Source organism: Ruditapes philippinarum, unplaced genomic scaffold (genome assembly GCF_026571515.1).
Source record: "Ruditapes philippinarum isolate M1 unplaced genomic scaffold, ASM2657151v2 ctg1528_1_1_1_1, whole genome shotgun sequence".
In the NCBI taxonomy this organism is placed as follows: Eukaryota; Metazoa; Mollusca; class Bivalvia; order Venerida; family Veneridae; genus Ruditapes; species Ruditapes philippinarum.
In genome coordinates, this window is record NW_026860429.1 from 164,936 (window position 1) to 192,832 (window position 27,897).

General features: G+C 33.6%; 1 pseudogene; it reads left to right on the forward strand.

Annotated features, from left to right (window-relative positions):
• On the forward strand, positions 1-27,847 carry LOC132760035 (ribonucleoside-diphosphate reductase large subunit-like; annotated as a pseudogene).
• Positions 27,848-27,897: the final 50 nt, after the last annotated feature.

Genomic DNA, 27,897 nt, shown 5'->3' on the forward strand with positions numbered 1-27,897 from the left:
ATACCACAAATAATACAAATTTCATGGTGTATTTAATAAAATTCACCGTTATTTTTTGCGGGAAGTATCGTCATATCACAAGTTGGCGCCGTTTTTGAGATTGTTTGTCAACAAAGCGGGACAAAGAAAGATAGCAAGATGTTTGTTCTCAAAAGAGGTATAATTTCGTATTATGAACAAATGAAAATATTTTCTATCGAAACATTCTATATCTACTTTTCCATTTAGTACCGCTAGGAATACTTTTGTTTGTTTGTTTTATTTTGCGCCTTTTTCAACAGTATTTCAGTCATACCGTACTGTATAGGCGGGTAGTTTCCTAACCATCGTTCCTGGAGAGTTACACCAGTACTAGACTACCTTCCTCCGCGCTAAACTACCAAAGCATCTCCCGGGGATCGAACCCACGCCAGAGAGCGCTAGGAATACAATTTACAAGTTCCAACATACATGTACATTGTATAGTGAATTTGGTAAGTAAATGAAAAATTATTGATTTTACATACTTCAATCATATGTTATTATGTCACCTATAAATTGGTATATTCTTCTCTATTTACAGATGGCAGGAAAGAGAAGGTCATGTTTGACAAGATTACATCTCGTATTCGGAAGCTGTGTTATGGTCTTCATCCAGAGTTTGTTGATCCAGTATGTTGTATTTTTGATTAAATATATATCCTCGATTGATGTATATTCGCGGTATTAGGTACATTTGTGAGAAATAATGTGGAAAAAAGATATATAATAAATTATACACATAATGTTTGCTTACAATTGGCCTTTTATAATTTCAAGTCAGTTCAAGTTTCACCAACTTACACTCGTATTTGTCAGTGGTAACTTTAAATAATAAGCGTCTGTCATGACCGCCGCCATATTGGAACTGCATGTTAATTCGCGGACGACTACAAATACGTCATTGTAGGTCATATCAGTGCACATGACAAAAATTCCAGTCACTTTAAACTGAGAAAATATCAATTTTTCAGAATGATGTTGATTTTTAGCTCACCTGTCACAAAGTGACAGGGTGAGCTTTTGTGATCACTTTTCGTCCGGCGTCCGTCCGTCCGTAAACTTTTACTTTAAATGACATCTCCTCATAAACCACTTAGCCAATTTCATCCAAACTTCACAGGAATGTTCCTTTGGTGGTCACCTTTAAAAAAATTTCAAAGAATTTAATTCCATTGCAGAACTCTGGTTGCCATAGCAACCGAAAGAAAAAACTTAAAATATCTTCTTTTAAAAAACCCTAAGAGCTAGAGCTTAGATATTTGGCATGAAACATCTTCTAGTGAGTGTCTACCAAGTTTGTTCAAATAAAATCCCTGGGGACAAAATTGGCCCCGCCCCAGGGGGTCATTGATTTTCCCTATATGCATATAGTAAAAACTTAAACATTCTTCTTTTAAAGAACCCAAAGAGCTAGAGCTAAGATATTCAGCATGAAACATCTTCTAATGAGTGTGTACCAAGTTTGTTCAAATAAAAGCCCTGGGGTCAAAATTGGCCCAGCCCCAGGGGGTCATTGATTTTCCCTACATGCATATAGTTAAAACTTACAAAATCTTCTTTGAAAGAACTCAAAGAGCTAGAGCTAAGATATTCAGCATGAAACATCTTCTTATGGGTGTCTACCAAGTTTGTTCAAATAAAAGCCCTGGGGTCAAAATTGGCCCCGCCCCAGGGGGTCATTGATTTTCCTTATATGTGTATAGTAAAAACTTAAAAAATCTTCTTTGAAAAAACCTAAATAACTAGAGTTTAGATATTAAGCATGATGCATCTTCTAGTAAACGTCTACAAAGTTTGTTCAAATAAAAGCCCTGGGGTCAAAACTGGCCCCGCCCCAGGGGTGTCATTGCTTTTAAAAAATTAAAAATCTTCTTTTAAAAAACCCAATGAGCTAGAGCTTAGATGTTTAGCATGAAATATCTTATGGATGTCTACCAAGTTTGTTCAAATAAAAGCCCTTGGGTGAAAATTGGCCATGGGGGGTGGGGGGTAAAGGGGGCGGGTGAGATCATTGTTTTTCATTACATGTGTGTAGTAAAAACTTAACATTGTGAAACATCTTCTAATGAGTGTCTTCCAAGTTTGTTCAAATGAAAGCCCTGGGGTTTCAACTGGCCACGCTCCGGGGGCCTATATACAGGTGAGTCTTTAAAACAGAGAACTGGAAGTGTACTTGCAAATGGCTCATCATATAACAATGTGAGCTTTTTTGTTATAAGAATTTTGGCCTACTTTCACTTTGGACAGACTTTGTGAAAACAAACATGGCTGACAAAGCGGAATCACCTTAAGTGGTGGCATGGCCGAGTGGTTAACGCATGAGACTAGTAATCTAATGATCGCTAGCCACATTATTTCAAACCCCATCAGGGGCAAGTCGTTCCTTGAGCAAGTAGCTACACTCATTGCTCAGTACTGGTTGGTTCCACGAACAGATTTGAAAGTGTGTCTATAAGCTTACACTCATTAACTTATAGCTTCCTACACAATCAAACTGACATAAATTCTGTATAAACCAACTAATAATAGTAATATATTGTTATTTTGGTCGTAATTCTTTTGAATAAAGTAGTGTGATGAGTACGATATGAAGTTAATTTATTTTCTTTATTCTCCCAAATATTCCTTATAAATTTAACTGATTATAAATAGCACAGATGCATTTTTTTCATTTTAAAGGCTCAGATTACACTAAAGGTAATCAGTGGTTTGTATCAAGGCGTTACCACGGTGGAGCTAGATAACCTAGCCGCTGAAACTGCTGCTACCATGACAACCAAACATTCTGACTACGCTCACCTCGCTGCTAGAATTGCAGTGTCCATCTTACACAAGGAGACGAAGAAGGTGTTTAGTGGTAGGATTGGCTTTCTTATACAGATTTTATTATAGCCAGTTTTATGACATACTAGTACTCAATCAATGACTGGTATTAAGAATAAATTATCATGAATTGTAAAAGTAGGGTACAAAGAACTCAGTAAATAATTCTCAGATTCATGCTTACTCCCTTAGTATCTGGAAAGTAATTAAACACATTTTTTTTTTCATGTTTGATTTAAATAAATGATGCATATTATTACTTGATATTGTGAGCAAAAACAATTATATATTTACATAAAATTGATACCTTTTCTGCCAATTTGTAATGCAGAACAGTTTCAGGTATGTCACAATAGTTATGGTTGGAATATAATTTATTATTGATATATGTTTCAAGTTTTGCTACTTTTTGTATGCAAATATGGAAATATGTTGTCTCATAATGTTGTTAAAGAATAAAATTTGGGGTGACTTAAAGGACAATAAATATGGAGGCTTTTTCTCAGACATGGAATTTATTTCTTTCAGATGTTATGGATGATCTCTACAAATGGATTAATCCGAAAACAAAGAAACACTCGCCAATGATCTCGGAAGATATACATAAGATTATAAAGGACAACCATGATGTAGGTTTATTTGAAAATCGGGCCCTGTGTTCTCTAAAAAAAGATCTTAAACAAGCGTTATCTAATTCCACTTGGGGCGTCCGTGGTCATGTGGCTACAAACCACTTGCCCCTTGTAGCTGCAGTGTACGATATTAGCAGTAGTTCGATAGCCCCTGACTACTAAATTTCTCCTTGGGCTACCAACTTTTCACAGTAACAAGCCCGACCAGGCTACTGTATTTTCAGAGGCAATATAAACAACTGTTTTGATCAAATGAATAGTGTGTCTTTTGGGCTAGTGAATTTTCCAATCTAGTAGTCCGACCAGCCTAGTCGATTCAAGTCCTAATTTCTTACACTGTAGCTGTGGGTTGGAATCCACAAATGAACGTTGCATTCTTTCTAACAAGGAAGCTATCCAGCTAGCTTATTGAGCATTGTGGTTCTACTCAGGTGTCTTAAATGATGCACAGAAGAACACCTGAGGTTTTCTTTACCAGTAAATTTTGGAAGTGGTCACAGAACAAACGTAAAGTTAATTTATATAAAGACAATATTTATTAATGTTCTATGAAGAACTACTGCAGTTAACTCTACAATGCAAAGTTTGAAAATGATTTCTTAGAAAAGGAATGTAGATTGCCCATGCATAAAATGATATGAAATCACTCTCATCCAATCACATTCTTACTTAACAAATATACAAGATATTTATTGGACATCACTTAACAACACAGGACATAACAAGAACATAACAAGAGACAGTTCACTGAGCATAGTAACTCACAACAAGAACAAGACATTACCCATAATTCTTATAATGATGAATGAAAATGATGTCATGTAATTATGTCTGAATGAATGAAAATGTACAGTTAGTTATTCACTACAGTGATTACAACTGTGTTTGTAAATATAGGATGAGTATACAGATAAGCAGTAAATTGACCTTATCTGCATCAATTTTTTAAATATTTACTTATATCAAATTTTGCAAACTCCCCACCCCCAAAGTCCTCATTAAACAATTTAGTTCATGATAATTACATAATCTATGTGACCATCATTTTCAACAATTTCCAAATTTGTTATTTAAAAAATGACATGCCATTTCAGAGATTGAATTCTGCCATCATTTATGATCGAGACTATACTTACAATTATATAGGGTACAAGGTAAAGTATTGTCACGGACTAGGCCATGAGGTTTATTCAGGTGGTCTGTCAAGGGAGGTGGTTGGTTCCACACAGTTCACTTTTATAGTGATAACTATTCTATTTCTACATTGCTCATTTAAACAGTTTACTTATAATTTTAACGGAACACTATCTTTACATAGATAAATAAATTCTCTGTAACATTTAAACACTGTTTATTCCAGTAGTAAATTACAAGTATATATTGGTTATAACAAGGTAACAATAACAAAATAATAAATGGTCAACACATGAGCACAATTGTATTTTTATCATTCAGCAACAGATTCAATACAATAATGTAAATAAGTAAAAGTTTATATACTGAAACAAAAAAGAAACTTTCTCCAAGTTTGAATGTAGATATGTTAGTACAGTTTTTCAATCCTTTTGAAACTCGAATTTTACGTTGAATGAACATATGGGGCTTTTATATGGGGATTAGCTGACCGATTTTACAAACAAAACAAGTTTTACAAGCTACTACATGTATATAAGTGTGTACATCTAAGTGGTACCCTTGAACAACTGGCAGTTTCTTTTTTGGTTCAGTATAGTAGAAATCATCAAGAGTTTTCAAGTCCTATTTATGTTAAAACCACTTTCTAAATTGTATCTCCTTCAGGGGTTTTAAGACCTGGGAGCCGAGTGAATCACCCGGCAATTTCAACATTCTTCCCGGCTATTTTTGAGTCGTATAGGTTTGTATCCAAGACAAAATTAAAATATGATAAGTCTTAGAAAAACATAAAATGTGTTGTTGAATTTTCTAACAGTATTCTTGGTAAATAGCTTTGCTGGAAAAAAATGCCGACGCGCTTGGGTGATGGTACGTAAACTACGAAATGTTTGCACTTTCGCGCAAAGAACTTTGTGCTCTCTGTTATTTTCTGCAATTGGGAACTTTTCGCTATTTAATATGCTTGTTTGAGTCTGTCGTTTGTACACGAAACTAAACATTTTTACTACATGTAGTGGTCCTATACCTAGACTCTAAGCGATTATGCAATCTTTAGTTTAATCAAGTAGTTTAATCTTTTATAAATAAGAAAACAAAACATAACTAAGAATTGATTATATATATATATCAATTTATTCATAACTATTATTTGATATTACAGACATATTTTTGCTATTTGTAAAATAAGAGACAGATCGTCCTCAAATTCATTCGAACGAACAATATGCAATTCGCACGAATATTTAAATGGACATATTCTCGGCACATATTGTCCTGAATTCATTTTAAGTTTACCAATCATTTCAATTTTTCTTGTTATCCAATTTATTTTGTGTTTCAATCATTGCTGCAACAGACAAACATTTCAGACTTTCGGACACATAACAAGAACATGGAGAAATCAAAGCACAGAAGGCGCTGAATTTGTTTGGGTCTCAGAATGTCAGAAAGGTGAAGGTTGTGAGATTATAAACCAATTTGATTTAGCGTAGTGCCACCAATGCTTTCCAGTGTTTTAACTGTAGTAAATTGGCTATAAGACTAATTGCAACATTAATATTCAATTCAATGTTTATTTGACATAAACAATTTTAAAAAATGAGTTGCCTTAACTGGGATTTGAACTCCAGACCTCTCGCTTCCTAAATGAGCGTGCAAACCACTTGACCGTGTGAAGTTATGTTAACTGCCTGAAGAAAACCATATTATTCTAAATTAGGGTGTAAATAATCATTGAGATTTACTATAAGCATGTATATCTATAAAGAATAAAACTGTATGACCATTCGGGAACTATTTTGCTTGAAAATTAATGCGCCTGTCATTTGACAATCTTTACGCAGTAATCTTCCCTGAATTTTTTTCGGCGTAAGTATACATATAATGGGCAGTAACCGCTTCAAAAAAGTGGACTACTTTCTACTTTCGGCATTTGCAATTAACAGCATCAGGGTCTGTAATTTTGCTACCATTATTTGTTTGGTTTGACGACCCGAACAAATAAAAATTGATTAATTCGTGCTTCGGATATTCCACTGTTATTGAGAACTATTTTCTATTCTGATTTTGTACATTACCTGTGACTGTTCACATCATTTGGCGGGGTCTTTGAATTGCAGCATCAACATTTAACTTGTGCTCATTATTTTTACATATCTGTCTTGAGCTAATATATAACTCTTTTACAGGAATGTACATCTATATATATATTATCTGTTCTTTGTATTATCTTGCTTGTAATTATTGTAACTTTTAAGCATGCTATGGTGTTATAATATCTTAGATCCATGTATTTACATGTGCTTATGCTTAAAAATTTTAGTTGCTTTAATATCTTAATTCCATGTACTTAAATGTGCTTATGCTTATATTTTTTAGCTGCTTTAATTTTGTTAAGTTCATAATATACTGTTGTCTGTCGGGAAATAGCTCATGAGCTAATGTTTTCTGTTTAAATGTATCAGACGTAAATTATATTTTCTTGTATCTAGATTGAGCTGCACATCGTGAAAATGGAGGATAAACAAGGAAAAACATGTTGGATAAAATAGGATAGATTAAATCTGGCTCATAACCTGTATACATGGAATGGTGTTTTGATTTCTAGTAAAACACAGCTCATTATATGTTTTATGGCTAGTAAACAGGCTTGTGAAAATGCCCGATTGGGCTTTCGCATAAAAAATTATATTTCTAGAAAATAGATAAAGATATTTCTTTTAAACTTTGTTTATTGAGAATAATATTTGACATTAACAGAAAGAAAAATATTTTACTACTGTCACTTTCAGTGTTCAATCTAGAGCGCGCCATTGACCCCCTGAAAAGGCCGCCGGCGCAAAACAAAATCAACTGTGGGCCCGACGGGCTCACTCATAGAAAATGCCTTAAATGACATTAGAATGCTTTCTTAAACCTGATTAAGTACATAAAAGAAGTTTATTGTGAATAATATTAATAAATACTGAATTCAAAACTGAAGTTTGTATTGAAAAACAAGAGCATGTTGGTAAGATAGTTTACCGCACTCGGTAACCCATTTAAAACCTTTATCGCTACGCTCTCTCGGTCCGCGTCTGTAAATACCATGTAGACTTGTTCTTCGTACGTAACTATTACTTACTTTTGAGTCACAGTTTTTATAAGCAAAACAAATCGTCACAGATAATCCAATACGTGCGTGCAGTTATAGTTTTTTCACGGTCAAAACAAATAAATATGTAATAACTTTCCAAAGGAAAAAATATATATATATGTATGTGAAAAGTGCGAGTTAATTATAGAGAAGTGTGCATAAATTATTATGAACACGCCTTCATCCAATTAAAAAAGTCTTAAAGATGGAGCAATCAAACACGATTGGCTAGGGAGTGTCTGACAATTAAGTAAATTAATTTTGATTAGTCTTTGGCTGGTCGGCGCTAAAACATTTTGCATATCATTAATCAATACAGACATCTTAAGCGTGACATAAGAACTGCTGCCCTGACAAATGATCAAAGGTACCGGTATGTCAATATACATTGTCTTAGCACCTGTTGACACTTTGTTTTTCGCTTGGATATATTGAGAAGGGTAAATGTTTTTAGCGACTATTGTAAGTTTATATTCTTCATAAACAAAGCTAATTTCAAAATATGATTTTCCTTTATATATCGGGCGCTGTTTAAAAAACTGAACATCATTATCAAATATCCCTGGTAACATTAAAATAAGATTCATATTTTTCTTTGAACATTTTGTCATCGCGTTTCTTTACCAATCAGTTCTTAAAATTGAGCCTGTATCAACGCTAATGTCATTTTTATACGCCCGTTTGAAAAACGGGACGTATTATGGGAACGCCCCTGGCGGGCGGGCGGGCGGCGTCCAATTTTGTCCGGAGCATATCTCCTACATGTATGGAGGGATTTTAATGAAACTTCATATAAATGTTCACCACTATGAGGAGCAGTGTCGCGCACATGAACCAGGTCTCTAGGTCAAAGGTCAAGGTCACACTTAGAGGTCATTGAAAAATGCTTGTCCGGAGCAAAACTTCCACATGTATAGAGGGATTTCAATATTACTTGGCACAAATGTTCACCATTGTGAGGCGGAGTGTCGCGTGCAAGATTCAGGTCCTTGCGGCCAAGGTCAAGGTCACACATAGAGGTCAAAGTTCAGATAAAAATATGAAGATGTGTATATGGACCATTTAGTCATCATTAATTGAGGGATTGTAACACACAAATGGTCATTATCAAGACTATGGCTGTGATACATATAATTTAGGTCAATATATACAAGGTCAAGGTCACTAAAGATGATGAAATATCCAGATTTTGTAAATAGAATTTAATCAAAGGGAGACAACAAAGTTATTACTTTGTTCATAAATGACTTACACAATTACTCCCCTTGATCTAAAAAATAGAATTTAATCAAAGGGCATGAAATAATCCTCTTTTCTTGGACTTGAGTATGTTGTAAAGAATGTAACATTTATTTACACATGTTTCATTCATTGGTCAAGATTCTTAACTGTGATAACTATGGTGTTCTGTAGACTTGGTATTTGTTTATAAAGATCATACAGTAATTACCTTATCAAATGTAAATACTTTCTCATAGAAATTTAATTATATTTTAATTTTCAAGTAAATATCAGTTCAGCTCATTCAAAGATTAAGAATTGTAATGAAATGTATTTCCCTAGAATAAAATCTTAAATCAGAATTTTTTAGTTATTAAATTACATGTACTTTTTATACGCCCGTTTAAAAAAGATAAAAAATATGAAGATGTGTATAGGGACGATTTAATCATCATTTATTGAGGGATTGTAACACAAATGGTCATTATAATGACTACGGCTGTGACACATGTACTTTAGGTCAATATATGCAAGGTCAAGGTCACTAAAGATGGTGAAATATCCAGATTTTGTCTGGAGCATATCTCATACATGTATGGAAGAATTTTTTATAATACTTTATGGAAATGTTCACCACCATGATATGTATTGCTCCATGCATGATCCAGGTCTCCAGGTCAAAGGTCAAGGTCACACTTAGAGCTCATTGAAAAACGCTTGTCCGGAGCAAAACTTCTACATTCATAGGGGGTTTTCAATATCACTTGGCACAAATGTTCACCATTGTGAGGCTGAGTGTCGCATGCAAAATTCAGATCCCTGCGACCAAAGTCAAGGTTACACTTAGAGGTCAAAGTTCAGATAAAAATTTGAAGATGGTTATAGGGACCATTGAGTCATCATTTATTGATGGATTGTAGCACAAATGGTAACTATCATGACTACAGGTGTTACACATTTAATTTAGGTTAATATTTGCAAGGTCAAGGTCACTGGAGATGATTAAATATCCAGATGTTGTCCGGAGCATATTTTCTACATGCATGGAGGAATTTTTAATGTTACTTTTATAGAATTGTTCACCACCATGAGACGTAGTGCCCTGCACATAAACCAAGTCTCTAGGTCAAAGGTGAAGGTCACAGTTAGAGCTCATAGAAAAACACTTGTCTGGAGCAAAACTTCTACATGCATAGAGGGATTTCAATATAATTTGGCACAAATGTTCATCATTGTGAGGCTGAGTGCCGTGCATAAAATTCAGGTCCCTGCAACCAAGGTCAAGGTCACACATTCTGTGCATATCTTCCCTATTGATTTGTTTTAAGGTTCATTTAACAACACAGTGCCAAGAATAAAAACTTGCTTGCTAGATAACACTTATCCATAATGCCCCCATCTCCATCTAAAGCTTTTTCGTAAACGGGCGTATTTTGTGACTATGGCACCCTTGTTTTTTAGTTGAGTTGTTTTGGAATTTTGCAACCGTTTTTGTCTAAATATGGTACGTGAAAAAGTAACTTAAAAGATACAATACCTTATTTGAATTTGATGTTCATTTTAAGTGTGGGCCCCCTTTTTTCTCAAATGACCCCCTTTTGAAAAGTTTATGGGCCCGAAGGGCCCCCTGGGAATTTGTTCTAGATTGAACACTGCACTTTAGTGAGATTTATTTCCCTTTTTTCATGTTTTTAAAACACAAAATTTTTGAAGTCCTTGAAAAGTATGTTACATATGCAAAATGTAAAACAAAATAGGTTAAATAACTTCTTTATACTCTAATTCATTGTGCCAACACCTGTCAGCAATCATTTTATTTAGTTTTCAGAGAAAACTTCAAAGTAAAATGTTCAGTGTCAAAGAATTGTCAAAATATAAATGCCAGAAACAGAATATTTAATCCAAATATATAGAATAAAGGTATTGACGCAATAATCTAGAGCAAAATGAAGTTGTTGGACACATTTCTATTTAGAATTTTTTACATTACAATATAATTTTTATGAGCTTCAAATATTTTGTTTCCAGAAAATGGGAAAAAGGGAAATAATTCTATGAAAATAAAAGATAACCAAAATATTTTGATTTTGATTTGTATCATATATCAATGCTTAATAAACAAAAAAGTGAGAAAGAAACATTTTAATTATTTTTCTAGAAATATGATATTTTTATGTCAAAGCCCGATCGGGCATTTTCACCAGCCTGGTAAATGTCAACATGTCCTCATTATTAAAGATTAGAAGAAAAGTAATTTCTCAAGTTCAAGTCAATTAAGGTAAGGAGTTGAGTTCATGCAGTTCAGTTATGTCACAGTTATAGTTGCAAATTTCAGATCACTACAGTATTACATAAATTCAGATATTTTTTATGATTCAGTTTAACTGAAGAAACAAAGTAAGGATAAATACAATAATAATTTATTCATTTAAATAAGTTAATAAATGAATTACCTTTTGTTGTTCATAAACATATTGGCAACTTTTTACAATTTTTTTTTAACCTTAGTTAACTGTTTCCTGCAGAATTTATTTCTATTTTATGTCTGGTAATATGCTAACATGCTGCTGGGAAGAAAATGGAATATGTAATTGTGAAATAAAATTTTCTTTGATGTTTAAAATTAATTGTATAATATTTCAGACACTGGAACAGTCATACTTGCTGAAGATAGATAATAAAGGTATTTAGTTTCAGTTCTGATAGTAACAAGAATAGTTTTCCTGTAGAATAGTTCTGGTACTAAAAAAGCTTTTCAATTTTCCTGTTTAATTTTGTCTGACCGTATTTAATCTTAGATGTTTTGAATGTTCATGACTTACTTATTACAATAATCGTTAGTTTTGGCCATTAAGATCAGTGTTCTGCCAAGATTACAAAAAATTAGGGACAAATGTCTCCTTAACATAAAAATATTGGAGACATTTTGAATAAAAATAAGACATCTAAATTTTTAAAAAAAAAATTCCTGATTTAATTTCTTGTAATGAAGTTACAATAAATTTTAACGTGTGTACATCAGCACTGCTTGTGGATAATTGACCAAAACTTAAAAGAGTTTATTTTAATTCAACTGGTCAACAAACTATAACTTGTAATTAACTGGAACTCAATTTATTTCAGTAATGTTTATATGAACAGATTTATAACTTTTCATCTTCTCCCTTCCTCCACACTTCCAATGCCCTTAAATAATCAAAGTCTTTCATTTCACCACCTTCAAGTTTCACATTCATGACATCCTGCATAGATCCCTGACCTGCCCAATTCTTATCAGATTAGTGGGCACAATAAGAACTTTACCACAACCTATTTAACAAAGTAGCACATGTCAATGTTTCTGGGTAAATCTATTGTTATTCAAATGAAAGGTAAGAGTAAGGATCTATTAATTATGATTAGCCGTCTATGGAAGAAGTCTTGTTTCTCAAAGGAGTTTTAGTTCGGTTTTGACAAGTTCACAACTTTTGTGCACAATCAGAAGTATGAATGAGAGCAGTCGTTTGTTAATGTTTTCTGAAGGTGGAATGGTTTAGGGAGGCTTAGATGATGTTGACTGATTAGATACATTGTTCTTTTTGTCTGACATTTAATTGTCACTTTGGAACTTGGCTTTTCTTTTGCCCCATAATAATTTTAATGCTGTAAGAAATTGACTGAGAAGTGCACCATTTTTGCTGATTCGTACCCTGAAATTTCGCATGCGACAATAATAATATTCGCATAAATGAAGTTTTATATGGGACATTTGCTTTTTTAGCGAGAATGTCGCGGATACGCGGCCTTGGCAGAACACTGAAGATTTTAATGAACTCCATACTTTATATGAAGTTATCTGGATTAGCATTCATTTTGGATTTTTTCTGTTTGTTCTATTTAATCAAGTACTATACTGCTGTAGATAGGGATTTCTATTAGAATGCAGTCTGCGCATTTAGCACTGGTCCATTGTTGGTCAGGCCTGTGAAATTATCCCGACATCACTTGCCCAACTGGCCTGTGAAAAACAGCAGTCATTCACTTTAGTTTCTGAAAATGAAATGACTGAAATACAAAAATGAAACAAACAAACAATACTGAATTTCTAATAGAACAACTAATTTATCAATTCTGGGAATAGATTTACAAAATAACCCTTTAACTCATTATTCTTTATTTTACTTGATACTCGAGTTTAACAATTTTTTTGGCTTGTTAAATGATTTGGCTAGTAGATATTGCTAACAACTTGCCCGAATGGCTTGTGGATATCTGATCAGACTAAGATTAAAGGATGCTGTGTCAGTTATACAGTAAGAAGAACGCAATATATTTTATACTACAGTTGTTGAGCGACCCCAGCACATGTTGATGCGAGTGTCAGTTGGAATACATCATGAAGACATAGATGCTGCTATTGAGGTAATCATTTTATATGATCTCATCTGTAAAATGACAAAAACTTAAAAAGAATTATTTAAAAAATATGCCATTTACTAACTAATAGATACCTTTTGTATCTACATTAGAGTTTACAGCCTCTATGTTTTTGATTCAACTTGCGTAATATCAAATGATCAGTAATGGATTTATTACACTGAAATCAAGTGATTACAGAAAGTACAAAACATTTAAATTTTGCAAGGGAAAAAGATTGAAAATCCAATAATTTTATATTTTGTTCTATTTTAGACATACAATTTGTTGTCAGAGAAATGGTTTACACATTCTTCACCTGCATTATTTAATGCTGGCACCACAAGACCTCAGCTGCATAGGTTTGTTACAGAAAATCTTGATGCAATCTTGTATATAACCTTTTATTTACTGAATTTGTAAAATGGGCTCGTCCATTTGTAGAAAATTTCCATTTTGTAGATGCAGGGTACAAGTTTTCAGGCATTTACCTGCTAAGTTCAGGTTTTTGTTCTCCTGAAAGCATAAACCAATTGAAAAAAGGTTTTCAGGTTTTTTTACATTTTGAACTTTCACCCTTGTAGCTGTCAATTATCAAATTTAAAAATAAAATAAAAAGAAGCCAACCGTATACAGCCTGGTCAGTCTAGGGATTTGCCCAGCGGCATGAAGGTAGCAAAGGCAACCATTTCCCAAAGTCTGACTGATGATTCTTCTCGCCTACTGTACCTGTAGGCAGAGGAATGTCGCTTAATACTGATGCTTTAAATTCTCGCAAGTAAAATATGATGAGCCTGTTGATTTTATAAAAGTCAGATAAGTGCATTTGAAATTTTCACATGTCAAATTCTATAAGTTTTAAACAGGAAGTTAAATAAAATATGTTGATTGTTGGCAGAACGTTGGCATTAGAAATGAATTGACGAGGTCGCTTTAGCTCAAATGATATTGGAGCCATACATTTTGCAATAAGTTAGCTTAGTAGGAATGAAATGATTACTTGCCATAATGCCAAACCATGATTTGAGGCTGACAATTTGATTTGTCATGGCCGTATTTCGATTTAGATTATCTTTCGCGTATATATACTCGTTCTAATATTAAACAAACATTTTCTAAACAAGTGTTTCTTTCACCGGTCAAGCATTCTCTCTTATCCAGTCAGAACGCTTGTAATGTAAAAAACAAAAATTGTTGTTTAAAAATAGAAGACAACCCACAAATTGTTGACACTCTTGGATCATTAATGTCTGGTGTCTTACAGTGTAGCTAAATATTGTTATTCCATATAAAAAAAATTAATGCTAGCCTATTGTTAACATAGCCTGAGAAGTCAAATAGAAATTAATGGAATCAAAACAATTGAGCCGTGTCACGACAAAACCAACATACTGGGTTTGCGACCAGCATGGATCCAGATCAGCCTGCGCATCCGCCCAGTCTGATCAGGATCCATGCTGTTCGCTATCAGTTTCTCTACTTGTTAAAGGGTTTGTAAGTGAACAACATGGATCCTGATCAGACTGCATGGATGCCCAGGCTGGTCTGGATCCATGCTGGTTGCAAACCCATTATGTTGGTTTTGTCGTCACGTGGCTCATTATTATTATTGATAATTAAATCAATAGAAAGGTGAATCATAACACGCATAAATTTTTTTTACACTTATCTTTAACAAAAAATTTTATTTCCCACATGTTTTGGAATACTAATGACTCTGCTTCCATTGAAATAATGAAAAATTCTTCTTCATTTTCAGTTGTTTCTTGTTGACGATGCACTCCGACAGTATTGAGGGTATCTATGACACATTAAAACAGTGTGCACTTATATCCAAACATGCAGGAGGCATTGGTCTTAACGTGCATAACATTAGAGCTCAGGGAAGTTACATAGCTGGGGTAAGAATTTGCTGACAAATGAAATTTATGATACTATTTTTATCCTGTCATACAGTAAGTTTTTATCCTGTCATACAGTAAGTTTTTATGCTGTCATACAGTAAGTTTTTATCCTGTCATACAGTAAGTTTTCATCTTGTCATACAGTAAGTTTTCATCTTGTCATACAGTAAGTTTTTATCTTGTCATACAGTAAGTTTTTATCCTGTCATACAGTAAGTGTTAAAAAAGTATCGGGCAGTCTGCTGAATTCATAAGTGAGAGCATTGGATTGAAAATGCAGTTTGCTGGTAGGGCTGTCATTGATGGACAATTCTGTATCGATATATCGAGAGACAAATATCGATGATATTATATAAATAACCCAAGGGTTTGTATATCAGTTAAAATATCCCGAGGAAAGTACTGTTACCCAAGGGGAAAAGCTTTTTGATGATCTGGGAATTTTTTTAAAAATAAATCTAACTGTAACAAAAAAACGAGGGTAGCAAAAAAACTAAACGTCCTTTTCCTTTAAGCTGTAGGCCACTTTTTGAGAAGGGTTTTTTTCTTTTTTTTCTTTAAAAGTTTATGATAAAATTTTTTACCCCGTCATTAAAAAATACAATAAAAATGTGTTTTATTTTTTGAAAAAAAAACCCCCTAAACCCCTTTTTTTAAGGTTATGATCTGTTTTAAATCTTTCCTTCTTTTACCAGAATATTTTTTTTGCATGGGTTTTTCAAAGTGCATTAAAAAAATTAAAAAAATTTATATCCCACAAAAATTTATGTTTTCCCCCAATTTTTCTGTACTTTTTTTAAAAAATTTTTGAATTTTAAAACCTTTTTTTGGATGCTTTAATCGTCTGCATTTCCAAATTTGACAAAAATTATTCAAATTAATAACTTCCGTTCAAAACGCGATGTTTACTTTTTTGAATATTTCAACAAAAAGAATCTTATTATAACCGCGAAAAAAGACTAATTAGAGTCAAAGTACTTAAATTTTTTATAAGAGTCTAGTTTACTTTTGGTTGATGCCCTAGGGCCCTACGTCGAACAATGAAATGAACGAGGAAAATGGCGGCCATTTTATTTAGAAAATAGGACCACGTTTTACCAGATTTTATTACTGTAAAAAATACTGTTTACCTATTGTAACGGTACAAATTTCTTAGTACGGTAGGACACTTGACTTAACTGTTAAGAATAATTCCCAAGGGCCTATGGGAAAATTAACATTATTGAAAAAGTAAGGGTAAAATCGACTATTAATCGACCCTTTAACATTAGATACCCAATGAAAAATTGCAGGGTTTCGAATTTTTTAGCTGGCATACTGGCAAAATGCCAGTTTAAAATCTAATAATGCAGTAAAAATTACTCTAGCTGGCATTTATTTGCAAGTTGACTGTTCATTTTGGACTTTTTACATTTATTGATATCTTTCTGAGCTGAATGATGATGCTTTGGCAAAACTGCCTGCTGCGAAACTGATGATGTTTACTGTACCAGATGCAGTTAAATTTGATTGACGTTTAACCCTTAAAAACTTAAAAATCAATTTTTGGTTGCTCTATCTATTTTTTCTGTGACTATGGTTTTGATGGACTATTATAACAGCCAAACACATGTTGTTTTATCAGGGCGCAATGTAAATGCGTAGCACTCCTCTGTAAAGTGGTTACTACTTATAAGCTGAAATATTTATTTAAAGTAGATCAGTACCTCTGAGTTTTCAGGCTGTTGGTGTAATCAAGTACAAAATATGCTAAAATTAATGAAGGTCCTAAGAATTGTCATACCATAATATGTTCAAAATACATTGTCATTGTGTATTATAATAATAAGATACATGATAATGGAAATGCCAGTTGACTACCTCATATTGCCAGTTAATCATTTGATCACTTGCAAAAATTTGCAAGTAGAAATTATTGCTAAATTCTATCCCTGAAATGTGTGTTATAAATTAGGATCATGGTGTTATGCATGCTTGTATTAGACTACAAATACTACAAACTAACAGAAAGTTTCTTTTTCCTGTTATTTTTGTCACTGACATTTGAAAACAGAGTTTAAAGTTCAAGTTAGCCTAGGAAACTGGCAAAAAGTGACTTCTTATTAGGTAAAATTGAGAGGTATATATTTACTAAAAGAAATAAATAAATTTTAGCTTGTATCAATATTTGAAAATGTGTATTGATATTGTATCGGATGGTGAATATTGATGATATATATCGATATCGCAAAATTCAATGACAGCCCTATTTGCTGGTTGTATACATGGCCAGGCAGAATTTTTCTCTATGATAATCTTGAACATTAAGTCTTGTATATCTCTTGTCTTATTACATCAAGTGGGATAAGTAGTTGGTCACTTGTGGAGAATTTGGTACTTACTGGTAAATTATTTATTCCAGGAAAGCTGGCTAGGTAGTTTTGACCACCAAGATATGACCAAAATTAGTTTGATATAAATGTGAAAATCAAATTTTGTTCTATGGAATTTAAAGATCAGGTTTAAATTAAGGGGAAAAAACCATTTCCATCATTATATATACAAGATATTGGGATTGAAACTTTTATTCATTGTGAAAGATAAATATTTGTTGATCTTATTCTTATTTTCAGACAAATGGCACATCAAATGGTTTGCTGCCAATGTTAAGAGTGTTCAACAACACAGCTAGATATGTGGATCAAGGTGGTAACAAGGTACTATATTTCAACCAAAAATTTTAATTCGTGTCATTCTACCTTCAGCAATAATGAAGATTCAATTAATGTTCGGGGGGCATCTGTGGCCGAGCAGTTAAGGTTGTTGACTTCAAAACCACTTGCCACTGTAGTTTTCAGCCGCACAAGCATCTTTTAATTTTTTCATGTGAGGAAGCTGTCCAGCTAGCTTATGGAACATTGATGTTTCTACTTGGTCGCCCCTTTGTGCCTGACATAATGCACCGAATGGCAACTGAGGTCTTCCACTACCAGTAAAGCTGGAAAGTTGCCATATTGCCTATACGGTGTTGGTGCGACGTAAAATTCAACCAAAAAAATGTGTATTGGATTCTAACATTCACAAGACTGATTTTAATTGTCCCCCGCCTTTTCGAAGAAAAAAGGGGATATAGAAATAGGCTCCGTCAGTCACACTTTCGTGTCCGGTTCATAACTTTGTCATTTATCAAAGGGATTTGAAATAACTTGGCACAAATATTTGTTATAAAAAGATGTTGTGTCATGGTCAACAACCAGACCCCTACCTCCAGGGTCAAGGTCACACTTGCTCATTCAAGGTCAACATTGTCTATTTGAGGGTATATGTCGTGTCCGGTCCATAACTTTCTTATCTTTATAGGGATTTTGTAAATACTTGCCACAATTGTTCACAATAATGAGAATGATGTGTCATGCGCAATAACTGGTCACCTACTTCCAAGGTCAAGGTCACACTTGGAGGTCAAAGATTAACATAGTCTGTTATAGGGTATATATTTTGTGTCCTATCTAGAACTTCTTCATAGTTTTAAGAGATTTTGAAATAACTTGTACAAATACTAAGATGAGCACCACTATGTCAAGTAGCCCTACCTCCAAGGTCAAGGTCACACTTAGAGGTCAAAGGTTAACAGAGTCTGTTATATGGTATATTTTGTGTCCTGTCCCATAACTTCTTCATTAATCAGGGATTTTTGAAAAAATACTTGGCACAAACTTAGTCACAATGATAAGATGATATGTCATGGGTAACATCTGTGTCCCTACCTCCAAGGTCAAGGTCACACTTAGAGATCAAAGATTTATATAGTCGGTTATAGTGTATATTATGTGTCCAGTCCATAACTTTGTCATAGATCAAGGGATTTTAAAAATACTTTGCACAAATAATCACAATACTAAGATGATATATCAGGCGCAAAACATGGGTCCCTACCTCCGAGGTCACACTTAGAGGTCAAAGATTAACATAGTCTGTTATAGGGTATATTTTGTGTCTGATCTATAACTTCTTTATAGTTCAAGGGATTTTGAAAATACTTGGTACAAATAGTTACAATAATAAGATGATATGTCATGCACAACACCTGCACCCCTACCTCCAAGGTCAAGGTCACACTTAGAGGTCAAAGCTTATCATGATAGATTTTTAAATTCCATGTTTCATTTTATTTCTTTAATAGATTTATTGTTGCATTTGCAGATCTAGTATTGATCATAATTTTGGACTGAAAGTCTTGAGATCCATACCTCAATCTTTTGAAAATAGCACAATTTTATGCGTCATATAAAACTTCCCGAGGCAGGGGACATTGGTAACTCTGTAACAAATTCTTGTTTAGGAAAATTTTGGAGAGTTCTGGGATATACTAGTATTTGTAAAATGCCAAGCTTTTCAATAATAACCTTAGGCAGTTCAACTTTTGTCAGGCAATTTCGGGATTTGTTCTGCATCTGCTGTTTGCGGAAACCTGATTCTCCAAAATTATTTATGTATAAAAAAATGAGATTTACAAGATTATCTTTAATTGATAAAATTCAATGAGTCAAACCTATTGTCTCCACATATTGGAGAGGTTTTATAACTAGTTGTCTGGCATGATGTACTTGCCCCTTGCAATGCATTTATGCTATTTAAAAGAGGTTTTGTTAAACATAAAATATACAATCTTTCAGAGGCTCTGGTGTTAGCTATATACCTTGAGCCCTGGCATGCCAGAATATCTTTACATTTGGACTGTTCGCACAAAAATATGGTAAAGGAGGAAAGAAGAGAGCTCGTGACTGTTTCTATGCCTTGTGGATCCGATCTGTTCATGAAGCGAGTTGAAGCCAATGGGATTGGACGTTTAATGTTCCGGTGAATGTGCAAAAACCTACAGACTGTTGGGAGGAATTTTGAAAAATTGGTATGAAAAAGGTAATGTTAGAAAAACATTTTATAAGTAATAATTTTTCTCATTTATAAATATAACTTAATGGCTAGTAATACAGAGCCATTATGGTCTTTCTGTTTAATACTTCATTTGCTGGATTTTTGTACAAACTTTCTGTGCTTTTAGTTTATAACAGTTAAGATCTGTAATGTTAAATTGTGCCAGTAACATTGAAGTTGTCAGACATGCTTGGCTCTGTCAGGGTTTTCATTTTAATCTGAGGCAACAGATGTGCCAACAAAAACAACCAAATTTGACCAATGGTCATAGGGGATATTTTAATCTACAGGCTGAAAATACAACCAATTTTAACAGCATTTCAGCAGATGATAAGGATCGCCAATCTGTTAATAATGAAAACGCTTCAGACTATGCTGATGGCGCAGTCATTGGTAATCATGGAACGAGTATGATTTTTGCTCGGTAGATACGCTTTTATTTTAAGTTAACGGAGATTTACTAAAACATGATTTTAAATTATGTGGGAATTTTTGTTTATAGTTACGAAAAGGAGGGTAAAGGCAGAAAGACAGTTAAAGCTCAGCAGTTATGGTATGCTATAATTGAATCGCAGACCGAAACTGGTACACCATACATGCTTTTTAAGGACCATTGTAACAGAAAATCCAATCAACAGAACCTAGGAACTATTAAATGTGGTAATTTATGTTCAGAGATAGTGGAATACAGCAGTAAAGATGAGGTAAGAGCTGGTTCAATAATTAGTGCAGCATGGAAGATTGTAATGTTCAGTTTTATCAAATACTTGTGCCAAATTGCAGCTCCCTGTGCCAAATTGCAGCTCCCTAATTTATAGACAGTATTGCATGGCCATGTATATATTTTGACGCCTCCTAATTGCATTATATTGTGGAAAGACATGCTAATTGTCGGAGCTTCACTATAAGTGTGATTTAGGAACTCTATTGAGTTACAAATGCCTATAAACATAAAAATTCAAAATCTTTACGAATATGGAGTAAAACACTTAAAATAAACAAATCTGCAAAGGATAACATACTAAGTTATACTCAGATTTGATATGGAAATCGATTTTTGTACCATTCTTAGCTGGTTTTGAGTGAAAAGCATTGCAACGCTTTCATTTTTTGTATCCTTTTGTACTATATAAAAGATCATTCTGGAAAAAACGGAGAGAAAGAATAAGCTGAAAATATGCATACAAATAACTGGTTTAGACCTACATCTATTGGTAGTAAAATCTGGGACAAAATGTTCGTCATATCATGTCAAAATTACTCAGTCGAGTCCCTTTAATGGAAAAGTTCGTCTTTTTTACCGTGAACAGTCTTTATATTTGATTTGTTCTAAATTCAATATTACATTTGTGTTGATTCATTACTGAATTTGTTGAATAAAATAATGATATGCTCTCTAGTATGATTTTATTCAACTTGTAAAATAAATTCTGTAGTAAACCTACACTCATTCAATATCCTCTATAATTGAAGGAATGGAGTCAATTACAGAGCATATAGACATACTACTGTAATTGTGTCAATTAACAAATGTTACAGGTTTATTCATTTGCATATCTACCATCTTATTAAAAAAGTAAGGACTGTTTAAAATTATTTAAATAAATATAAGATTTTAGCTCTTGATACTCTTAAATCACTTAGATGTGATATCTTAAAATGAAATAAAAACATTGTCTTAACTTATTTAATAAATGAATGAATGTAAGTTACATTTTGAAATTCGCAGGTTGCAGTGTGCAATTTAGCTTCAATAGCCCTGAACATGTTTGTCCAACCAAACAAGACATATGACTTTGAAAAGTTAAAAGAAGTTACAAAAGTTATAGTGAGGAATCTCAACAAGATTATAGATATCAACTACTACCCTGTCCCAGAGGTAAGATATCAAATAATATCTTTCACTGCTTTGTTAGTTAAGTGTGAAGAATCCATGTTTTGAGAGGGGGGTTACCAAATACGTATGAAAATAAGCACATGTATGTGTGTTCTATGTCAACAGTATTGGTTGTGTGTAGTTGTGTACATCATCACTTTATATAGTGGTTCACTGGTGTAAACTGCTTGGTCAGAACAGTATTAGATTAATAATATCTGTCATATTTTGCGGTTCGGATCGGAATATCCATCCAGAGGTGACCCGCCCATGGGCGGGTGACCGAGGGACGGATATTCCGATCCGAACTGCAAACATATGTCAGATATTTTTTCTTGCATATTCTACCATATTCCATTATATTTTAAAATCTTTATCTTTATTTTCAATGAAAATTTATATCATTACAACCGTAACTACTTTCATTCAACAGCGTATGGATTACAAAATCATTCATAACTGTAAAATGACGTCATCATTATCGTGCCATTGTACAGCACGCGACTCATCTGGAACCCCCCATGCCAGATTTCCGGCATGTGTAAAACTAACAGAAACGCCAGTCTGATATGCAAGAATGAATTAATGTAGATCCCAATTTCAGTGGCTGTAAGATTATTTTTGGGTTAAAAAAATAGAGCATTATTTTAAAGGCCCACTGTTGGTATTGGGTTATTTATTTTCTACCAGTTTCAGTTCTATCGAATCTTCATCAGGATACATATAAAGAATTTCAACCTAAAGCGTATAAAAAGTGGATGTCTTTTAAATAAGTTAAAGGGTAAAATTATACAATTTACAGGCTGAGAGATCCAACATGAGACATCGTCCAATAGGTATTGGAGTGCAAGGTCTTGCAGATGCTTTCATTTTGATGCGTTTCCCATTTGAGAGCCCAGAAGCTCAACAGTTGAACAAAGACATCTTCGAGACAATTTACTACGCTGCGCTGGATGCTAGCTGTGAATTGGCCGAGAAATTGGGACCATATGAGACATATCCTGGTTCCCCTGTTAGCAAAGGAGTAAGTACATCATAGACATAGCAGACTAGTTTTATAATTATGCAAGGGGTGGTAACACGTATTGGTTTAAACATATTTACTTAAGCTTGATTGCAAAACAAGTTCTTGCAACTTTTATTAATCACTTTTGAGTTCTTGAAACCATCCAGTACTTATGTCATATGAAGAAACATGGTCGTGACCCGATTAGGGCTCTAACCCATGACCTCTGGGTTGAGAGGCAAACAGCTTAACCACTAGGACATTGCTCCCCTTATTAACAAGTTTTCCATGTTGGTATTAAACAGGAAGTAAAGCAGGAGAGGAAACACGTCAAACGTTAGGATTGTTTAATTGATTTATTCAGGAAAACTTCCTGTCTTACTAAGACCATCGGGATAAAAGCAATTTCCTATGTTAAATGTCTTTTTATTAAGATAGTGTCACTTTTATCAGATTGTCACCTCCATTTAATTTGTTCCAAAATTTGATAGCAGTATTTGTTTATATCAGAGTATAAATATTCTATAGCTTATATTCTATATGTGATTTAGGATCCACTGGCTGTATAGCTAACCACTAAATTTGTTCATAATTCTTTTAATCATAGTAAGAGCTTTCAGGTACAGACATGTATAAATTTGCACCTTGCATTGTTCTGGGTTTTAAATATGATTGCAACTTTGTATTCCTTTGAATTAAGCTACATGTATTTAATTAAGGGAATGATTCATAAGGTGTGGTCTATCAAAGTGTTTCTGACATTGGTGTCAATGTATTAGTCATATTAATAAGCTGCTGTAAAAATACAAAATAATTTGTTCCACAGATTTTGCAGCACGATATGTGGGGAGTAAAAGATACAGACAAATTGGATTGGCCCGGTCTAAGATCCAGGATTGCCAAGTAAGTGCAGTGAAATTTCGGTGTATGGTTGGTGGGGGGGGGGTCACACAGTTTTGAGTCTGCAATAGGGCCCCATTCACAAAGAAAAAACAAAAATTAACGTATGTTTGAAAAAAAATTCACAGTTACAAATTGTTGTAGGTAATGACTAAATTGTCTATGACTTAATATCATGAGATTCAGACAGATTATGGGATTTTATTAAAGATGTTTATCATTATTCAAGGCATTTTCCAACACATTTAAACTCTTCTTTTTTTTCTACAGTGTAAGTTAGTATATTTGCCTATAATAGCATAACAGTGCTAATTACCACAATTTAAAGGGCTCAGACCCATTCACAAAAGCTTGGGAGAAAACATTTTAACAAGGCTACATGATAATGTGGAAGTAGCATTTCTGGTTGATGATGCAAGGAATCAAATAATTTTCTCATTAGTTTCAAATGTTGAGGGGTGATAATATAAAATCAATTTCATGAATGAATGACGTCTTGTCTAGCAGTATCATTATAGGAAGGGCAATCTGAGTAGATATGTCGACTTTTCTCTGTATATACAAAGATGGCACAGTCATCCCATGCATATATAAGTAGCAATTAGTTCATTAGCTTATGACTAAAATAATGCTGCAGGGAGATAATATAGGTCTTCCTCCACCAGTCAAACTAGAAAGATGCCATTTCAAAACCCAAACCCACCTTTTGAGAATTAGCCTTTTATATTGCATAATTGGTTATAATTTCAGACATGGTGTAAGAAACAGTTTATTGCTTGCACCTATGCCGACTGCTTCAACAGCTCAGATCCTCGGTAACAATGAATCCATTGAAGCCTACACAAACAATATTTATACAAGAAGAGTTCTTTCTGGAGAATTTCAGGTAAGGTGTAATTTTTTTTTGTGATGTTTGTTTGATATTGCTGAAAATATTTTCAATTGACGTAAAATTCCATTCACAATTTTTGAAATACTGTAATGCATATTTAGTAGTGGGGATTTTCATGTTGATTTCCCTTGTTGGGGGAATTTACAGACAGAGATATGAGGAAGGGGCCAACTCAAAACAATTAATTCACAGGGGTTGATATCGGTAAGGGGAACAGACCTTTGTAAGAGAGATAGAGCATTGATAACTTTAATATTTTATTTTATAACAGATTGTTAATCACCACATGTTGAAAGATTTGACGGAGCTCGGACTGTGGAATGAAGATATGAAGAACTTGATGATTTCTCATGGTGGCTCTATTCAGGTATAAAGTGCTTAATATATAAACTACCTAGGAACAAGTTTCATAATTAAATATACGAGGGTTGTCCCAATATTCTGTGACAAGATTGTTTAAAAACTAAATAAAACAGGTACGAATTTGATATTTTAATATGTTATAAACCCATATAATTTAAACATTTTCACAAATTTTCATAGATAAATATAAACAAACAACAAAAATATGCCATAAACACCATGGCAACTAACTGAATCGCGGCGCACGTCCAACGTTAAAGACGGCGTTAAATCTATATAAGGCGCCTTTCTCAAATACTCTCAATGGCTTTCAACGCAATAATGGTACCCATAAATCGTCAATTTCTGACTTAAATCATGTGGTTGTAAATGTCTGTTGAATGATTGGATGGCATACATTAATTTTTGCTATACGCGAACTTCCGGTCTCGTTACTCCTGTTTTAGCTGTAGGAAATAGGCGACGAAGATCGGTCTTCCTATCTGTGTTTTCCTTATTTTTGCTTTTTTGTAGCGCAAAAACTCTGGTTCCGTTCATGCCTTTTGTACACAAATGCTCAGAATATGTTGCTAAACTGTTATATTTGGTATATTTCTTGAAAATCGTTACATGTGCCATCTCGAAATACTCATGAAACCTGAGTGACATGTTCACTGCGCCGCAAATTCTTCGAACGTCGCCATTTTAACTTTCCTATTTTATATGAGATATATTCATTTATTCGTATCTTTTTCGTTTTTTAAGTTATTTAACTAAAAATTTCAGAGATGATTTAAACATAGCAGCAGAGGAAGTCAACGTGACATTGTGCAGACACATCATCAGATATTTGAAATATACGTAATTAATTTCAGCCTTTTCATATCAAAATGTAAATTATTTGACGTGCGCCGGCAACTCAAACCAATGTCGTTAATACTGAAAATTTCTAAGTAACTAGGGTAAATTATTTGTAAATGATTTGTTGTAATGTTAAATAATAAACTTAACGGTTATATGTGTGAATTATTTTCTATTGGCGTTAAAAATGAACCGGCTATAAAATTTGTCACAGACTTTTGGGACAACCCTCGTAAGTGGCAAAAAAAAATGATTTTAAACAGAGTTGTTTAATACACCTGTCATACTCCCATATAGATTGCCATTGTCAATTTGCAGTAAAGATTATACATCTCTACAGGGATGTTAAATCACATTTAAAAAATTTAAATGTTCTTATGGCCTGTAGATGATCTTGTAAAAATGTCAAACTTTCCTTTTTTTGTAAATGTCAGGAACTCTTTATAGATATTTGCAAATAGTGTCTTTTGCGTTTAAAACCCATTAACATGGCTGACACTTTCACCCAGTTGCTATGGATTTATCAGACGTGATGCATTGCAGTTGTTTTAAGAGTACGTTTTATTTTTCCCTCGTACTGAATTTCAGAATATAGATGGTATACCTGACGAAATTAAGCAGTTGTACAAGACTGTATGGGAGATATCCCAGAAAACTGTGCTGAAAATGGCCGCTGATCGTGGTGCATACATTGACCAGAGTCAATCGTTGAATATCCACATCGCAGAACCAAACTATGGCAAATTAACCAGCATGCACTTCTATGCATGGAAACTTGTAAGTTTAACACTAAAATAGTATTTTTACTATACAAAATATTTACTAATGTGAGATTAAGCCATTATTAATCCTTTATTTTTTGTACAAAAATTTCTATAGTATTTCAAAGGAGCAGATTATCAGACTCAGTTCTTTAAGGAACTCCACATTGGTACAATAGCATTAAAATAAAATTGAATTTCTTACATATGTCAACATAAAATGAAATAATATCTTGGGAAAAAAAATCCCTGTAAAAAATTCTGTCCCATTGTTTCAAAAATGCCAGTGGAGTCGCTGTATAAATAATGACAATGCAATCAGGGAATTGAACATTCATTAAAAAAAATATCCTGATACATTAGCAAGTATTGTTCATACTATAGGCTAAGTCCAATGAAACTGCTGATCAGCCTAGCTGCTTTTGAAATATATTCATAATCATAAATCTGTTTCGATGTTTTTTTATATTTTTAATGTATTACAGGGATTGAAGACTGGTATGTACTATTTGAGAACTAAACCAGCCGCACAGGCCATCCAGTTTACAGTGGATAAGACAAAAATAGCTCAAATGAACAAAGCTAAAACAGAATCCGGAGCCAAGTCTTCCGAGACAAAACAAGAAGAGAACAAGAAGAGAACATGTCAGCCATGGTGTGCTCGTTCAGGAAACAAAGACGATTGTTTGGGATGTGTGGATCCTTTAAAACTGTGGCTTTATATAAAAAAGACAACCTCGGGAATTTTGTGGCTTTATATAAAAAAGACACCTCAGGAATTTTGTGGCTTTATATAAAAAAGACACCTCAGGAATTTTGTGGCTTTATATAAAATAGACACCTCAGGAATTTTGTGGCTTTATATAAAATAGACACCTCAGGAATTTTGTGGCTTTATATAAAAAAGACACCTCAGGAGTAGACTGGTAAATGATCTGTTGCCTTTAAATCTCCGAACTAGTGCTTGTTTGTTTTACATTCATGACCTTTCTTGTTCAAATTACAGCGTATCCAGAATATGTGCGCTAAACTTGTTTTGCAACGCGGAAATTATGATAGTTCCAAAGACTCTTTGTTTG